This window comes from Anopheles funestus, chromosome 2RL (genome assembly GCF_943734845.2).
Source record: "Anopheles funestus chromosome 2RL, idAnoFuneDA-416_04, whole genome shotgun sequence".
Classification (NCBI taxonomy): domain Eukaryota; kingdom Metazoa; phylum Arthropoda; class Insecta; order Diptera; family Culicidae; genus Anopheles; species Anopheles funestus.
The window spans coordinates 26774132-26789674 of NC_064598.1; the positions used below are offsets into that span (position 1 = coordinate 26774132).

At 39.3% G+C, this 15543-nt stretch overlaps 1 protein-coding gene across 4 annotated transcripts in view; it reads right to left on the reverse strand.

Moving 5' to 3' along the window:
* Positions 1-15167, reverse strand: part of LOC125765295 (leucine-rich repeat-containing protein 24) — a 114758-nt gene extending 99591 nt beyond the window's left edge. For 3 of the 4 annotated variants that reach the window (XR_007418535.1, XM_049430262.1, XM_049430260.1), the window contains exon 1: positions 14047-15167. The gene's annotated coding sequence lies outside the window, so the exon portion shown is untranslated. The remainder of the gene's footprint in view (positions 1-14046) is intronic. The other variant, XM_049430261.1, reaches the window with a different exon arrangement.
* Positions 15168-15543: the final 376 nt, after the last annotated feature.

Sequence of the window (15543 nt, forward strand, 5' to 3'; positions counted from 1 at the left end):
CAGATCAAAAATAGGCAACGAAATGCTTCGGGTTACCGGTCTTTTGGAACTCTCGGTATGTCGGTACCATTGCAAATGGTTTCAAAAATGTTCAAGCCACATTTGTTCGGTGGTAAACAAACAGGCGAACTCGAAGGCGGATGTACTTTCATGAGCTCGACTGAACAACAAGTGAGCGACATATGACAATGAAGGAAATAGTCAATAAAAGGATTAATTAAACTATTTGTAAAATTTAAAAATTAGAAGAATAAGAATTACAAATTAATTTGTTAACTAATAAAATACAAAGTTTAGGAAATATCTAAAAATTCAGTGATATAAAATTTAATTCCTCATAAAAAAACTCCATGAACTTTCAAATGTAGAAATTCGCGTATCTTGAGTACTACTTAACTTGGCTCAACAAAACACTAGTAACTGAATAGTTGAGCAACACGGATAAAACGTACATCTGTTTTAGAAATATGTTTCCGGTAGTGTAGTAATTTCTTTTTGTAGCTTTGGTATATGAATTTGTTACGAAATATAAGGAAGAAGAGTTCTTATGATCGCATTTTAAAAGACATTATAGGTATTAAGAATAACCGAAATTGTTAACCAATTTACAAATTTTATCTGAAAGATATATGTATCTTTGCTTTTGGATTTGAATCAAGATCGAAGAGAACACTTCAGATATTGGACAATTGTTGTATGAATTTCAATTCCATAGTTTAGATTATATATTTATATGACTTATATATAACTTAAAACACAATCCTTTTTCTTTTGCTCTTATATATGAAATCCTTATTAAAACTTCACTATTAAAGTACTTCATAAACTATAAATATTTCAAGAATAATGGGAATTCGACGTTGATGCTACGCCTACTCGCGTGTGACTTCCAATAACTATACGTGCTATACTACACTAAATGCAAAACAAACCTCCCCTCAAACAAAATCAAATATTTATTCACTTCAAAGCTAAAAAATAAACCGAATAAAAAAATTATTCATATTGTTCAAGCTTCAAACGAAAGGAAGCGGTAAAACATTCTAGCGTTTCAATTTCAACCATATCAACCGTTGTGGAAACGGTACCAATCGATAATCATTTTCCGTTTTTTTTTGTTTTTCCCATTTTTCCATACTCATCTTTTTCGCCAGATCATTATCAAGAGAGCGATAACCTTCAATCACGGGCTCGGTACAGTCGTGCTGGGTTAGACACACAGCTCATAATTTTCCACGCTAACGCGTGTTTTCACAACCCATCCAATCGTGCAAAACGTTGGCGTGCCCAGTTGCTTGAGTATCGACTTTCACGGCATCTCGCAATACGCGGTGGCGATTCGTTTTGGTTGTTTCGGGATTATAGGTAGTCGGACCGGGATACAACGGAGGAAACAAACAAAAAAACGAAACTTCACAGAAAAAGCTAAACCTTCAATACTACCCCTGGTGCTATAAGCTTAATTTATGACTCAAGCATAAGAGAAGCAAAAAACAAACAGGATCAATTCGCATACCTTTCTGTACCGGATTTCATAACAAATCGAACACTCCGCACACTCCATACATTCTCTAGTGTATAAATAAAATAAAAGGAAGACACTTTCTTGTGGCCTCTAATCCAGTACGGGTACCGATAAAATGTGGACGCGAACCACATAACCCCACATAACTATTGTTTATTCAGAACAACAAAAAACGTTCCATTTCCCCACTTACAAAAGCCCCATATCTAGCGAGCGCCTCGAAGTTCGCGTGTTCATTGCGAAGGTGTGAAAAACGGTGTACATTACTCAAGCGACTATAAGGCGAGATCTTCTGACCGCTACGACCTTCGGGTTTTCGTCTTCGTACGGTCAACTAAAACAGAAAAAAACACCACGAAAAAAATTCTTCATCCCCTTCTTTTTACACCAGAACAGGGTCTCTTACATTCGCAGAATGAAATCGATTGTTTGGCCCACGATCAAAAACCGCGGAGAGCTTGATGAAAATTACCCGACCGAGCGCATTACGTTAATGATTATTTGGCCTCCAACCAACCCAAGTTGGAGTCACCACCCTTCCCTTTCTTTATCCCTGCCCCGTTACGCTTTGCTGAACTTTGGCTTTAGCGCCGGAAATGGAAAGATGGACCAACCATCCAGATGGAAGGAAGGCACTAAGAGGTGGAAAGAGGTTAAACAACAACCAAAAAAAGGTAAAAGTAAAATCATAAATCATCACTTCTATTTTTGCCCACCCGTTGCCTTTGTTATTGATGCTTTCCCCGGAGGGGGTTTTCCTTTTGCTTGCTTTTTTTTTGGTATCGTTGCTGGTATCCCAAGTAGCCCACAGACCGGAGAGTGTGCTCCAGCTGTTTTTGGTCTTTCACAGATCACCCCACCCTAGGTTTGGCGTATTTATGCTCGTGCTGACGAATTCACACCTCGATTCATCATCTTCCATCGTCTGGTCTGGGAGGAAAATTGAACAGGAAAAACGAAGAAGTACAACCACAGGAAAGACATTTCGCCGGTACAGGTTTCAGTAATTCGGCCAAAAATAAAGACGCCAACACTCGCAACGCCAGACAAATGAAGTGCACACGGGATGTGTTTTAATAATAATACACAAACACATTTCGACTGGGCTAAGTTCGTTTGGTTCGTCTACGATTGGTGAAACAGCTTTTTTTGTGCGAGCTGTTCATTAAATATGCTTTTAAAGCATAACAAAGATACACGGTTCCGTCCCCGTGGGGCATTTGCCTGCCACGCAGTGATAAAGGTCGGCATTGATTTTAATTAAATTCCACAACAGTTTTCAACAATTTCAACCCTCGAGATGGTTAGTGCTGGTGCTATGTTTTGGGTGAAGTTCAATACTTAGAAGAAGAAAAAAAACTTCTGGCCATTTCCCACTTTGCAAAAGTTTGCTTTCAAGGGACAGTGGAATTGCTTACTTTAAATATTCGGTCATCATTTGCTTAACTGGATATATCTAAAAATAACATTTATTTATCAAAGTTTTCTCCGGATTGCTGGGAAGCAATTTTTGGGGGAAAACTATGAAGAGGAAGTTATGCAAGAAATTCTATTCAAAACACACACACATTTTGCATTTCCTATCTTTCAAATGAATATAGAAGGAACATAAACATACTTTGCCAAAAGAAAACTTCAACTGGCAACCGTCTTTACCATGGCAGTCCCGTTCAATAATAAACATTTTATTGGATCGGTTTTTACCTCCTTTTTTCCTGTTTTTTTGGCACAATAATGCGTATGCCCACTGTGAACATTGTGAAGCCTTAGGCTATTGCCCCATTATTATTGATTTTGTATATTCCGAACCGTGCTGACTCAAAACCCAAAAAAAGACAACTGACCTTTTTATTCCTGTCTTGGACCCTGTTTTCTCCTAACCTCTCCGTATCACCTTATGCTTGTCGAACACTTCAAAAGGGGGCTTGAGGGTTGGCTTGTTGCGTTACGGCTCTAAAAAGGATGGACGGTGGAAAGTACCAGCAAGCCTCGCACTGCTCGATAGCAGCAGGAAAATGTTATTATATTCTCAACTTCGGAACGTCCGAAGGCAAACACAAAAAACCGAAGAACTAAAATATCTACAAACCGATCCAGCGTAGATCCTCTTTGCTCTTTTATGCGACGAATCAAACAGACACAAAAAAAACAACTTATCCCGCCCCATGACTATTACTCCAAACCCTAATGGGGATTATGCAGTGAATGTTTATTCGGGAAAAAGGGTACACGATAACCCGTCACATAAATTTCGTCGGCATTCTTCCATCTTGGTGCAGCACGTGAGTGGGTTGAGTCATCGGGGGCCAAACACATCGGCACCAGTTTAAAAATTCATTCCAAATGAAACCTAATAGGTGGCCCTAATCATTCTCCCACCCCCCGTCTAAAACCATAACGAACGAAAGCACACACAGAAAGCACACTTGATTGTTTTTGCTAATTTTTTAATCTATCGCCAAACATTTTCCCATCATTTGAGTTATTTTTAACAATTTTCCCTCCCGGGGGGCCGTCTTGTACTAATGGTGGCGCGGCACCGGGTGTAGCCTTTGTAGCACCAAAAGTCATTTATACGCCACAAGCACGAAAGTTTCTAATTTCATCCAAACCCCGCGGAACTCCTCCGATCGGTAGGGTTTGTGTGACTCCCTCGTTCCAGTGTGTGGAGATCATTGCTCCGGGGGGGTGGCTTTCCACCCAGCCCCAACGATGGTGAGAACAAATTGACGGTTTTTTGCTCAGTTTGTTCGTGTTCTTCGAAGGAGATAATGTTTCTGTCACGTAACACGGCGACAACAACATCCTTCTAGCTGACTGACTCAACATCATCACGCTTCTCCACAGTTTCCTGGTTCCGAAATCATTCGCCCCAAAGACGAGTTGGTGACATGATTAACAGCAGTGAGACGTTGTACATGCAAACGCTCACAACCGCTCACAAAAACTCGGTCCCTTACCCATATTTATACATGCGAGCGTCAAATTGGGGGGAGGGTGAAAAAGTTCGCCCACGATACTTGCACGGTTTGACAACAGTGTTCCGGGTAACTTTCCGCCACGTCACTCGACTAGACTATTTTAAACTGGAGAGAACAGTTTCAACAAATCAACAGCAGTTCCGTACCCGATACCTGGTGCCCGCTGTTAGCCAAGGTTGAATGGTTAATCAATACTCTTGCGATGCTTTTGAAACGATACTGACATTCTAACATAGAGCCCTCGTGTATGAACACCATCGGCCAAAGGAAGAGACAAACATCACGTCGATAATCCTTTCTCCCGGTGAGGGGGAAAACTTTTCCTTACGGTTGCTGCTCTTCGTGTCGTTTGTATGAAAGTTTGGAGATAAATTTAGAAGTGCGGCTAATTACATTAAGCTCCTACGAGCAGAACGCGACCGAACTCATACCACGTTAGAAAACACTTTATGTCATCCATCAACTTTGAAGAAGATTGAAAATTCTGCTTCTACAAAAATTTTGAAAAATTAACACTCACTTCATCCTGACAGATCGTGTACATCGGGGAATATTGAATTAAACCCCTTTCGGTGCACAAATTGAGGTTATCTATCCTTTCCCAGCAGCAGTGATCGATCCCATTATAATCTTCACTCGCACAAATTGCATACCATCGACGCTCGGTGCGATAAAGAGTACAGCGTCCCATATCTTACTGCTGCAAAGTCTTCTTCGCGACTCACGACTTTTGACGGCAAAATGCCATCGTCTGGGCAAACACATCAATAGGGGAACACAAGACAGAGGGTGAGTGTGACGGTTACAACAAAGAGCTTGCTAATTATTAAGAACTAAATGAAGTGATGGTGTCCACGGTGCACACCACGGTCATAAGATATCGCTTATGCTGGTGGATCAGATGTCACGTGATATAAGCCAATTTGCATCGAGTAGCCAAACTCTCGCTCACTTGCTGCGTGTCTCGTCTGCCGCCACATCCCACATTACACGACGGCAACGTCGACGTCCACGACGATGGTGATGATATCATCGAGTAATTTGAGATAATTTAAGAGACCCGTTTCGCACAAGATATCGTATAACCGACTCCCCAGTCCCGGGTGCACTAGCATGAGGGGGTGCTCTCGTAATGAAGCTGATCGCATGGCTAACGCCCTTCGTTGGGTAGGGTTTTAACGACATTTTTTTGTTTAACATTGCGCTCGTAACGTCCCCTCAAAACTTTGCCGGAATGCTGGTCGCTCAGCCGAGAAGTGCTGTAGAAAATTGACTGGTTACAAACTCATACGCCGATACAAAAAACGTAAAACCCCCTTTTGCACGGTCGAAAGACGGGTCTTACGGGGTACGTACCCTTGCCTGAAAACTTATACTTATCGTGCTAAGCAAAGTCCTGCCAATCAAAAGGCAACGCTACCGTGGATGCCTGTACCCTGTTGCCGCTGTGCAATGTGCTACTGACGTTGGGCTTTGCTGTTCGTGGATAGTTTGTGCCCTCGACATGGTTAGCGGTTTCCAATATCGGTACACTACTAATTAACCATCCGCAAGCCAACCGGTTGGTGTTTTGCATCTTCCATAAGCCCGTTTATCGGTATGGCGAAGTATACACTCATGATGTAATTTCGCCGATGTTAATGACTCAATGCCTGTGGTTGTGACTATATAGACGACTGGGAAAATAGGAAGAAATCAAGTAACGTTCTAGCATGTTACAGAAGCCACGATAATAAGTCGCATTATAGAATAATTTAAACTTTAATTCAATATTTGATCAATTTTATTAACCATTGCTGAGTATATTGATTTGGAAATTGATAAGTACCTGATTATTTTTTAATTTCACAAAGAGTCTAGAATATTTTTTGAATCAAACAACATTCTTTTTAATATCCTTAAAATATTCCATAACTCCTAAAATAGAAATAAAAAATGGGAAAACATTTAATTTTAAGTCTTTACTATTATTTAGTCCGCAAAAAAATCTCCAATACGAGGCATTAAAAGCTATTCAAAAACATCCAGCTTAATGTAATTTAAAACAGAAAACAAATGCTTGGTAGATGTACAAAAGCTAAAATAAATTGAGTAACTTTAAAAATTGAAAATAAGCAAAATATTACAATAATTATATAAATTGAGGGTAGAGAAGTTAGTACCTCGTTAAACAAGAAAAAACGAATTTAAGACATCTTCAAACGCTTAGTTAATCACATATATTAAACATAAATTTAGTATTGGAAATTTACTAAAACAAACTACAAATTTAAATGGCTTTAAATGTTTAAAATTACTGTTTAAAATGTTCACCATTGGTTTGTGGGACCAATCATGCTTGCGTAGCAGCCCTATAACACTATTGAATATCGTAAAGGGTGATACGACTGATTGTGTATTTACGGTTTCGTACCTTTCGTTTGTTGTTGCGCAAACAAAAAAAAACATATTGAAAGGGGAAAAACGCTAGCGTATGCTAGAATTCATTCGTTCTGTTCTCGATACACTGCAGTAGATTATCCACACCGTACTAGAATGTTTCTCACGTGAACGTTTCGATGAGACAGCCAACAAACAGAGGAGCAGCATCATGAAAGCCTCGCTTTCCCGGGGTTTTGCCAATGTTTGCCCAACAAATACAATATCGTTATGCTATTTTTGCCTCCACAACTCTCATCCATATTAAAATAAACACCATCATCCACTACCGTCTCTTCGTATGTTGTTTTCTTTCTTTTTATCTTTCTATCTCTCTCTCTCTCTCTCTCTCGTTGAGACATAAATACCACAATGAGAAATAATTCTTCCTTTTGCACAACATATTGCATGGAGGCAAGCAGCACCGAACAAGCAAATGAAATCCCGTACATAGAACAGACACCAACACCAAAAAAAACCCGCGGGCCGGAAATGGTTGCCTCTATTTGTCGTACGAGAAATCATATACTTACTCGCTTTCCCTACTTTCCACCCTTGTGTCAGGATTTGCCCTTATCAGCAGGGTATTTTATCATGCTCAAACAAAACATTCGCTTATCTTTCTGCCCTGTTTTTATGCTTCTCCTTACGCTCTTTTCCCCGCTGCTCGATCGGAAACTTCAGGCACACAGGACAACGGAAAAGTTTCGGTCAGCACAATCAAACTCATCGATGCGTACAACATTCGCAGCTCAATTCATGCACGATTCTTGATGTATACTTTTTTTTGTTTGCACCTTCCCCACTTTTGTCAACCAATTCCAATTCGTTCATACACAGTACGTTCATCATCGTTAGTAGTAGTGTTCTGTCGCTTGATGGAATGGGAAAGTGGAACAAAAATGCTTCGCGATGCTTCTGCAACGTACATAAATCTGGTATAGTCGGTCATCTCCCGGTATTGGGAGACTTCCGTGCCCGGTCAAAGTGCGCTCACAAGCATAATCGATGCCGAGCGAAAGAATCACAAGCTTGATCGAGTGCGATGAAATCACTTGGTCCGTGGTCTGACTGGCATACCCGTCGTCACACACTGTTTGCCAGGGACGGTAGTACTTGCTCTAGTCGAAAAAAAAAATTGTTCACATGTTCTATTGCATTAGAGGTTAAATGCTATTGTATGATGATTTCGTTTTTATCTCTTTTTATATTGTATGAAACTAATAATAAAACATGAAACATTATTCAGAAGAAATGTTTTGTATAATATAGAAGTCCTGCAAGTTCTATTAACATAATTAAATACGAAACTAGAACTATAAAATTGAGTAAAGAAAAATACAAGGAGATTCTGTTAACGGACATAATTTTTTTTTCTTCTGTCCAGTTGAATTGCCTAAGACAGTAACTGGCAAACTTTCTCAAAGCAAATATCAAAATATCATAAAAATAAATATGATAAAAATGGCATGAATTTAAAAGAGGTTAAGTGTCAAATTTGATACTTTAACTTAAGTACCTTTTACTTAAGAATTGTGAGTACAATATAAATATAAATTGTACAAAAGCCCATATTGCATGGCTGTTTAATAAAATGGCTAAAAATATGTTTAATAATACCAAAAATATTATAAACCGAAAAATAATGTAAACCGAAAAATAGCTAGCAAAACCTTTTAAATGTGACATAGTAAAGAGCCACAATAAAAGTGCCAACGAGTCGTTCTTTGCCGACCACTACCCTTTGGAAAAAGGTACAAACAGCTACCACAACATGTGCAACTAACGCACGTTCATCGCAATCGACGTTAATATGTGGAACAAGAGTTTGTTATAACTTTTTTTTTGTAAACAATATTGTTGTTAGACATTTTTCTTTCATTTTTTGCTGCTGATACAATCAATGTTCGCGACATCAGAAAGCAAGGGATGCTTACGCGCCCCACACACACACTTCGGTGCGGTTATTGTTCGAATCGTGAGTCATCGATTTGGGGTCAAGATGGGTTGTCAAGATTGCACAGTTTTTTTGCAAAAAAAAACCATGAGGAAGCGCAATCACTTTCGCGACTAGTCAGCATACCGACAGAGTGTCACGATTTGAAGTTTAAAAAGATGCCTCACACACACACATAGAGAGAAAAGAACAACATTGCGGAAACGACTTAAACGCGACTTCAAGCGTTTCAGTCCGATCCGATCGATACCAAATTCTCCGAGTGGAAGAAATTGAACAATGTGCGGGCATTTTAAAACGGACAAACTTCTACAACGCGGGTAATGCTAATTCGCTCGTATTATTCACACTCCAACAGGGAGGGGGGTCTGATAGATGCTAAAATTTTCTTCTCTTTTAGGCATCGGCAAACAAATTTGCATGAAATATTTTTCTTACTTCCTCCCTCAACACACACACACACACACTCGCAAAAAAATTACGCGTGCACTTGAGATACGCCACACCAGTTAGAACTTTTCTCATTAAAATGACTCATCGTTTATGATTCTCTTGGGTCGAGAGAAATTTGAAGAAAAAAAAACCTCCCAACAGAAAAATGTCCAAAACGCATATAAATTAGGGACTCGCTCGAAAGGTGGCAGAACGCGAGAGAGAAAGAGAGGGAAAAGATTGGTCGTTCCGGTCGACAGTTGGCGTCCAACCCAGCAGCATATCTTAGAGTATGCTAAATTCCATGCGCTTCGCCAAAAACCACGGTGGCGAGTGGTTCGAGTGTGTTTAGAATAATTCCGTTCTACTCTGTTTAAGGTTTCCCCCAAAAAAAAAACAAGAAACAAACTACGCCACGATGGTGCTGCTTTTCTTCTGAGAGGTCAACCGAAGAATGGGAAGCACCATCGAGATCAACAATTCGTAGCAGGGATGAGATGAAATGTGGAACAATGCAACAAAGGAACGAAAACGGAACCAACGCTACACGTGAAATCGGTTCTCCTCGGTCGTGAATTTCATTTTGGCATGTTAAGCGAATTTTTACGAGTCAATCTTGCCCCCGATGAGGGGCTGTTTTTCTGTAAGATGTTTTCCTTTCCCGTGCACTCGATGTGAGGCAAACAACTTAACGTCAGGTTTGGAGAGGGTTTTTTCTTTCTTTTCACTCTAAATTTGAGGTACTATCCTTAAGGGGTGCCCCATGAAGAAGTGCGGTCGTTTTGTCGAACCCAGTAGAAGCATATCGAGTGAAAATGTGGTTCCCGCTGTCTACACTTGAAGGCGAAGAAGGAAAAGATCGTATCGATATAGTGGCCAACACTTTAGAACCAAGCAAGCGCAAGAGAGACGAGAAATTTAATATATACAAAAAAAAAGAAGATCGTATACACCAACAAGATGTCACGAACCGGCCACAGATCAGAAAGTTCAAATCAATTGAATAACGGCCCAGGGCCGACTGTAGAGTGCCCCTTGTTTCCGTCACATTCGGTCCGCGTGACTGTACCACATCACCCGCCAAAGACGGAAGAATACGGAATGAGCGAAGTTGGCATAAAAATTCATTTACCATTCGAACGATTCGTCATCCGCGTCTTCGCAAGCGATCGCTTTACATCGTACCAACCAGCCAGCCAGCAAGCCAGCCAGTCAGTGTGACAGAATTACATCTCACGCGATGTACACTAATGGGGTGAAAGGTTTCGTTGGGGAGGTTTTTTTCTTCTGTTTTGCTTGTTATTGTTTCGCTTCACTCAATTTTTTTTTTTTGCTTTTGGGGAGGTTTTACGCTTCCGAAACACTGCAATCGGAACACGGAGCGGACGGACGTAGGGGCTGGTTGGGCAGGTTAACGACATTGAAATGACGACGAAAATGTGCCTGTTGATGAATTACAGACAAACGGAAAAAGAAGAAACCAATCGACAGCAAATCGATGGTTCGGAAATGAAGACAAATTTATTCTGTACTGAAGAGCGAATAAATTTTCATACTAGAAGAATGAATAAAGAATGACGCAGTTTTTTGTTTTCATTTTAATTCCATTATTTTGTTTTGGTTTGCATTAGACTTTTCCTATGGTAATTTGAATTTAAGTCTGTTTTAACAAATTGTACCTTGGAATAAGTTTGATCAATAATGAGACATTTATTTGGAACTACCTGATAGGTTTTTCAAATTCGTCTTACTAGAGAAATAATGTATTAATTAACATCAGTCATTTTCATCATTTTTACATGTCAAGTAAACACCACTCAAAAATATATTTTCTTACGAAAAAGTTCTTGGAATCGGTAATAAATTATGCTTTCGCTACTTCGCTTTTTGACTGATAAAAGATTGGTCGTGAGTGAGATTAGATGTTTAATTTTTTTTTTATTTGTTTTTCTCTTTCTATCACTCTCGCTCTCTTCATAATTCACAGTGTAAATGTAAATGCAAAATAAATCTGCAAAATATTGCGTTTTGATGGTGAAGTTTTTGTAAACTTTTGAGCCATAAAGTAATTTTTATACATCAAGTTTTTTATTGATGAGAATTTAAATGGGAAAAGATTGAAACCTTTTTTAGATGAGATCCAAACTCAATAATATAACAACTCATTTATGTAATTAGTCAGTAGCTAGTCATATACGTCACCTTTTAAATATTAAAAATAGATTTTGTTGAACTACAAATTTAATTTGGACTTTTCTTTAGCAATTCGTGGGCAATTAAAGCAAACGAAAAACGTTTGACTTGGAACATCAGTAGTCCTGATTCATGCCTTTAAATGCACAAGATTGAAAAAAAGAATAACAAAAACATAATCTTTCCGCACAACTTTGCCAAACTTTCCGTACATTTTCCTTGAGCCTCCCCGAATTATTTCTTATGCACCGTTATACCGACCGAATGCTTTGATTTGCTTCCATTCGACATTCTACCACAGACACATCACATTCAGCCACATTTATGTTAATCCAATAAAATAACACCAAAATACAGAAGTGACAGAGAGTGCTCTGCTGTGCGGTCAAACCCCAAGGGTAGTAGCAAAACGATCGGAAACACTTAATATGGTCAGCAAAGTTGTTTTCGAAGCCCTCCAAAAAACAGCATGCAACCGGTTACAACCGTCAGCATAAATCAAAAGTTTCACCAATCGTAATCGGAATGGAGAAAGACTGCGCCAAAGAGAAAGAGAGAGAGAGACGAGTTTGTGCGATGTTACTTTATCTGTCGAAAAGTTTTATCGCCCACCATCAAATTGAATGAAAAACAATAAGACAGCCAACAATTACATTAATCGGCCAAAAGCTGAAGCCAGTGAAGTAAAACGTGATCAACTTTTGTACCTGACTAATAAAATGTTTGGAAGAAACGGAACAGAAATATGAGTATTTCTTTTCAAACTTCGAAATTAATAGCAAAATTTTTACTAATATAATTATCATGTTAAAGAAATATTATTAAAGATTTCTTATTGAGAAATCGATCACATATTAGAAATTGTATCTAAATCTCTCTCGCATCATCCATTCTTACCTTTAAAATTCAAACAAAATTAATGCTTTATTTACTGCTTTCCCAGCTTAAGCACTAATGTTATAAAACAACAGTCAATCTAAGTTTCAAGACAAATATCGCATCGGTTCACCACCCACACAGGGTAAGAAAGTGTCAATCAAACGAATGAACGGTATCAAATAATTCACACCATATTTTGGAACGATTTCCACAGTACCGGATACTTTTCACAACTCAATTTACGGCCAACCCTCCACCCAAACAACAACAAAAAACCCTACTTTATTTCTCATTCACCGTCCCAAGTCACACGTACGGACCGAAATGTGACAGCGTACGAGAAAGGACACAGAATGAAGATAAAGCTAAGCCTAAATTTCTGCTCCAGTACGGGCGGTGTACGGGCTAAATCTTCTGGCGCACCGGCAAACACCTAGTTGTCATAAATATTAATAACTTCAAACTTTAGGTCTACCAATCAAACTCGCACACTTACGGACGGGACGAAACCTCCATTTGCCCAACACTCGTTGCTAGTGTTGTGCCGCATGTTTTGGCATTTTGGACCCAGCCTAGGCTGTTATCCAGTTCCAGCAGCACAAACCGAAGTGTGAAGTGTTATACACACCTTTGGCAACCGAAAAAGGTTCCGAAAAAGAAAGCCTTCACTCTCCCGTGCTACCGTGCTTTGGTCCACTTTCAATAATCGTCGAATCAAAACGTGTCCGTCAGAACGCACAAAACCATACGGACGATGGTGATGATGATGATGACGATGGTGGTGGAAAGCCGATGGGGCAATTGGGGGTGGGTTCATTTCACATTTAGAATTTTGACCCTCGACCGGTTCGACCTTATCGTTTCGGGAATGCGGGAAAACGGACACCTGGACACGGGGAGAAAATGCGCGTGCTTAAGGAGTGTGCGATTTCTCATCAATAATTCAATTATTCCTTTTTATGGTAGTTTTGTTTGATACTTCTGCACCCACACCTCCCGGTAGATTGACGTTCGTCACTGCTCCTGCTGGATCATAAGTGCGTGGAGGGTTTATTGTACGTGGTTATGGAATGATGTCTATCTGAACTATAAAGTTTCTTCATCAAATTTAAGAAAAAGGCGGGGAAAAATAGTCTGATGAGAATATATTTTCCCATCATGTATGTGGCGGTTATCGACATTGAATCACTAATATCTATATTTGTGTTCTTTGAAGTTCAAGGCAAAGGATTCCTTTGTTACAATAATTTGTACATTTTCAATAGGCTATTTATTGGATTTATAAATAGGTTTACACAAATTTTACACAAGTGGACACTACAATTTAGGGTGGAAAAGTCAGATCTCAAGTGTCAAATTTGTAGCATGGACATCTAGGAACAACATATTTAGACATTTTTGTCGAATTTAAATGTATTTGTATACAAAAATTGCATGTTTTTAACCAAATATATGACATTTCCAAAAAGCGTTAAATTAGGTAACAATTTTTACCAGTATAATATCTTTTAGGGGGAAAACTCTAAACCTGAACACCCTTTAACACCCAATAATTGTTTTCAACAAAAAAAAATTTTTTTAATCGATTATCTTTGTTATGAAACCAAAAAAGATGGAGTTTGGTGTATGTTTTCTTATATTTAATTTAATTTATTTCTTACCTTTCAACAGCTAATCTCCTTGCGCAGTAGAACAGTAGTTGCAGTAGAACAGCTTCGTTTAGTTCTGATAAAAAACAAAATCCAAGTTCCAACAAGCAATAACCAATCAGACTGGAATGCTTTGACTGACGGTTTCACACATCCACATGCAACAAAGCACACCGTAATAGACAACTTTAGTTTTGCTCTAACAGCGTGGGGCAATAACTTCACTTTCCACTGCAACCAAACGTGATTGATACACAATTCAATAACTTTTCACCTTATTCCTTTGCACGCACTGGCATTATACCTTTACACATCGCAGGATCGAACCAATAAACACAGACAATAAAAAGCACCCACACAACCACACCAGAAAACATTGACACGTGGCACACGTCTCAATCTTCGATTGCATTCACTTCATCCTCTGCTGTTAGCAATGTAAAAAGGAAACGACTCACGATCGATGTGTGTATTTTTCCAGCAATGCAAAAAAATAAAACACAAAACGAGAACGTAAAAGCATAAAAAGAATAAACTCGAAAAAAAACCACACACACACACCTTTCACCGAGGACACATTCACCTTCCGGGCAATGAATAAATCACTTTGCTCCATACATCACATACATCGCCCGTACGCACGTTTTTTGGGGGATGCTTCCGTTTGTTTTGCGCACCGGACGCACTCGCAGTTGGTGCTGGCAGTGGTGGAAGAAAACATGAAAAACTAGCAACCAATTTCACATACCGACGGTAGGTTTCCTTCCGACCCGATAAACCGACCACTAAAACTTACCGGGTTTACACACGAACACTTTTTTTCGTTTTTAAAAAAAAGAAATCTCAAACAATTCGAACACACTAACGAACGAACGAGAGAACGGAAATGGTATAAAATTTTCACTACCAAATCGGTACACGCGCACACACTACTTTGGGGGTTTTCACTTCACCTTTCCACATTAAACCAAGTCCACGCTTGGTACTATTGCCGACGCTAGGAAGTGTATCCAGACTGATCAGACTGAACAGACTGATGAACGAAGGGCCGTTTCTGGATGCGAACTGGATGTATGTGTCTCACCACAGACTACACTCCTTTTCTCCAGTCAGGCTGTTGTGTAACACTGCAATTATGCAAAAGACAGGGGAATAGAAAAGAAAAACCGAAAAGCAACATTAATACTACGGTTGGTGAATGATTTTCCCCAGCAAGGACACAACAAAATGCACGGATTGTTTGCACTCCAACAATGGGCACTTAAACGCCGCTATCAAAACATTTGCACCGTGCCACCATTTTGTGTATGGTTCCAAAATTTACCTCCATGTGGGGAGTTTTTTTTGTGGGGGTGGTTTTCTGGTAAAAGTTTTTCAGCAAGGTTTAAAAAACAAAAACGCAAAAATTGCACTACAAAAAATTCACGCAAGATTGGTTCGGAAAATTGTTTGCTCCCAGTGTGTTTTGGGCCAAAAACAGTTGTGGATTTTTTTTTTGGTTTGTCTTAC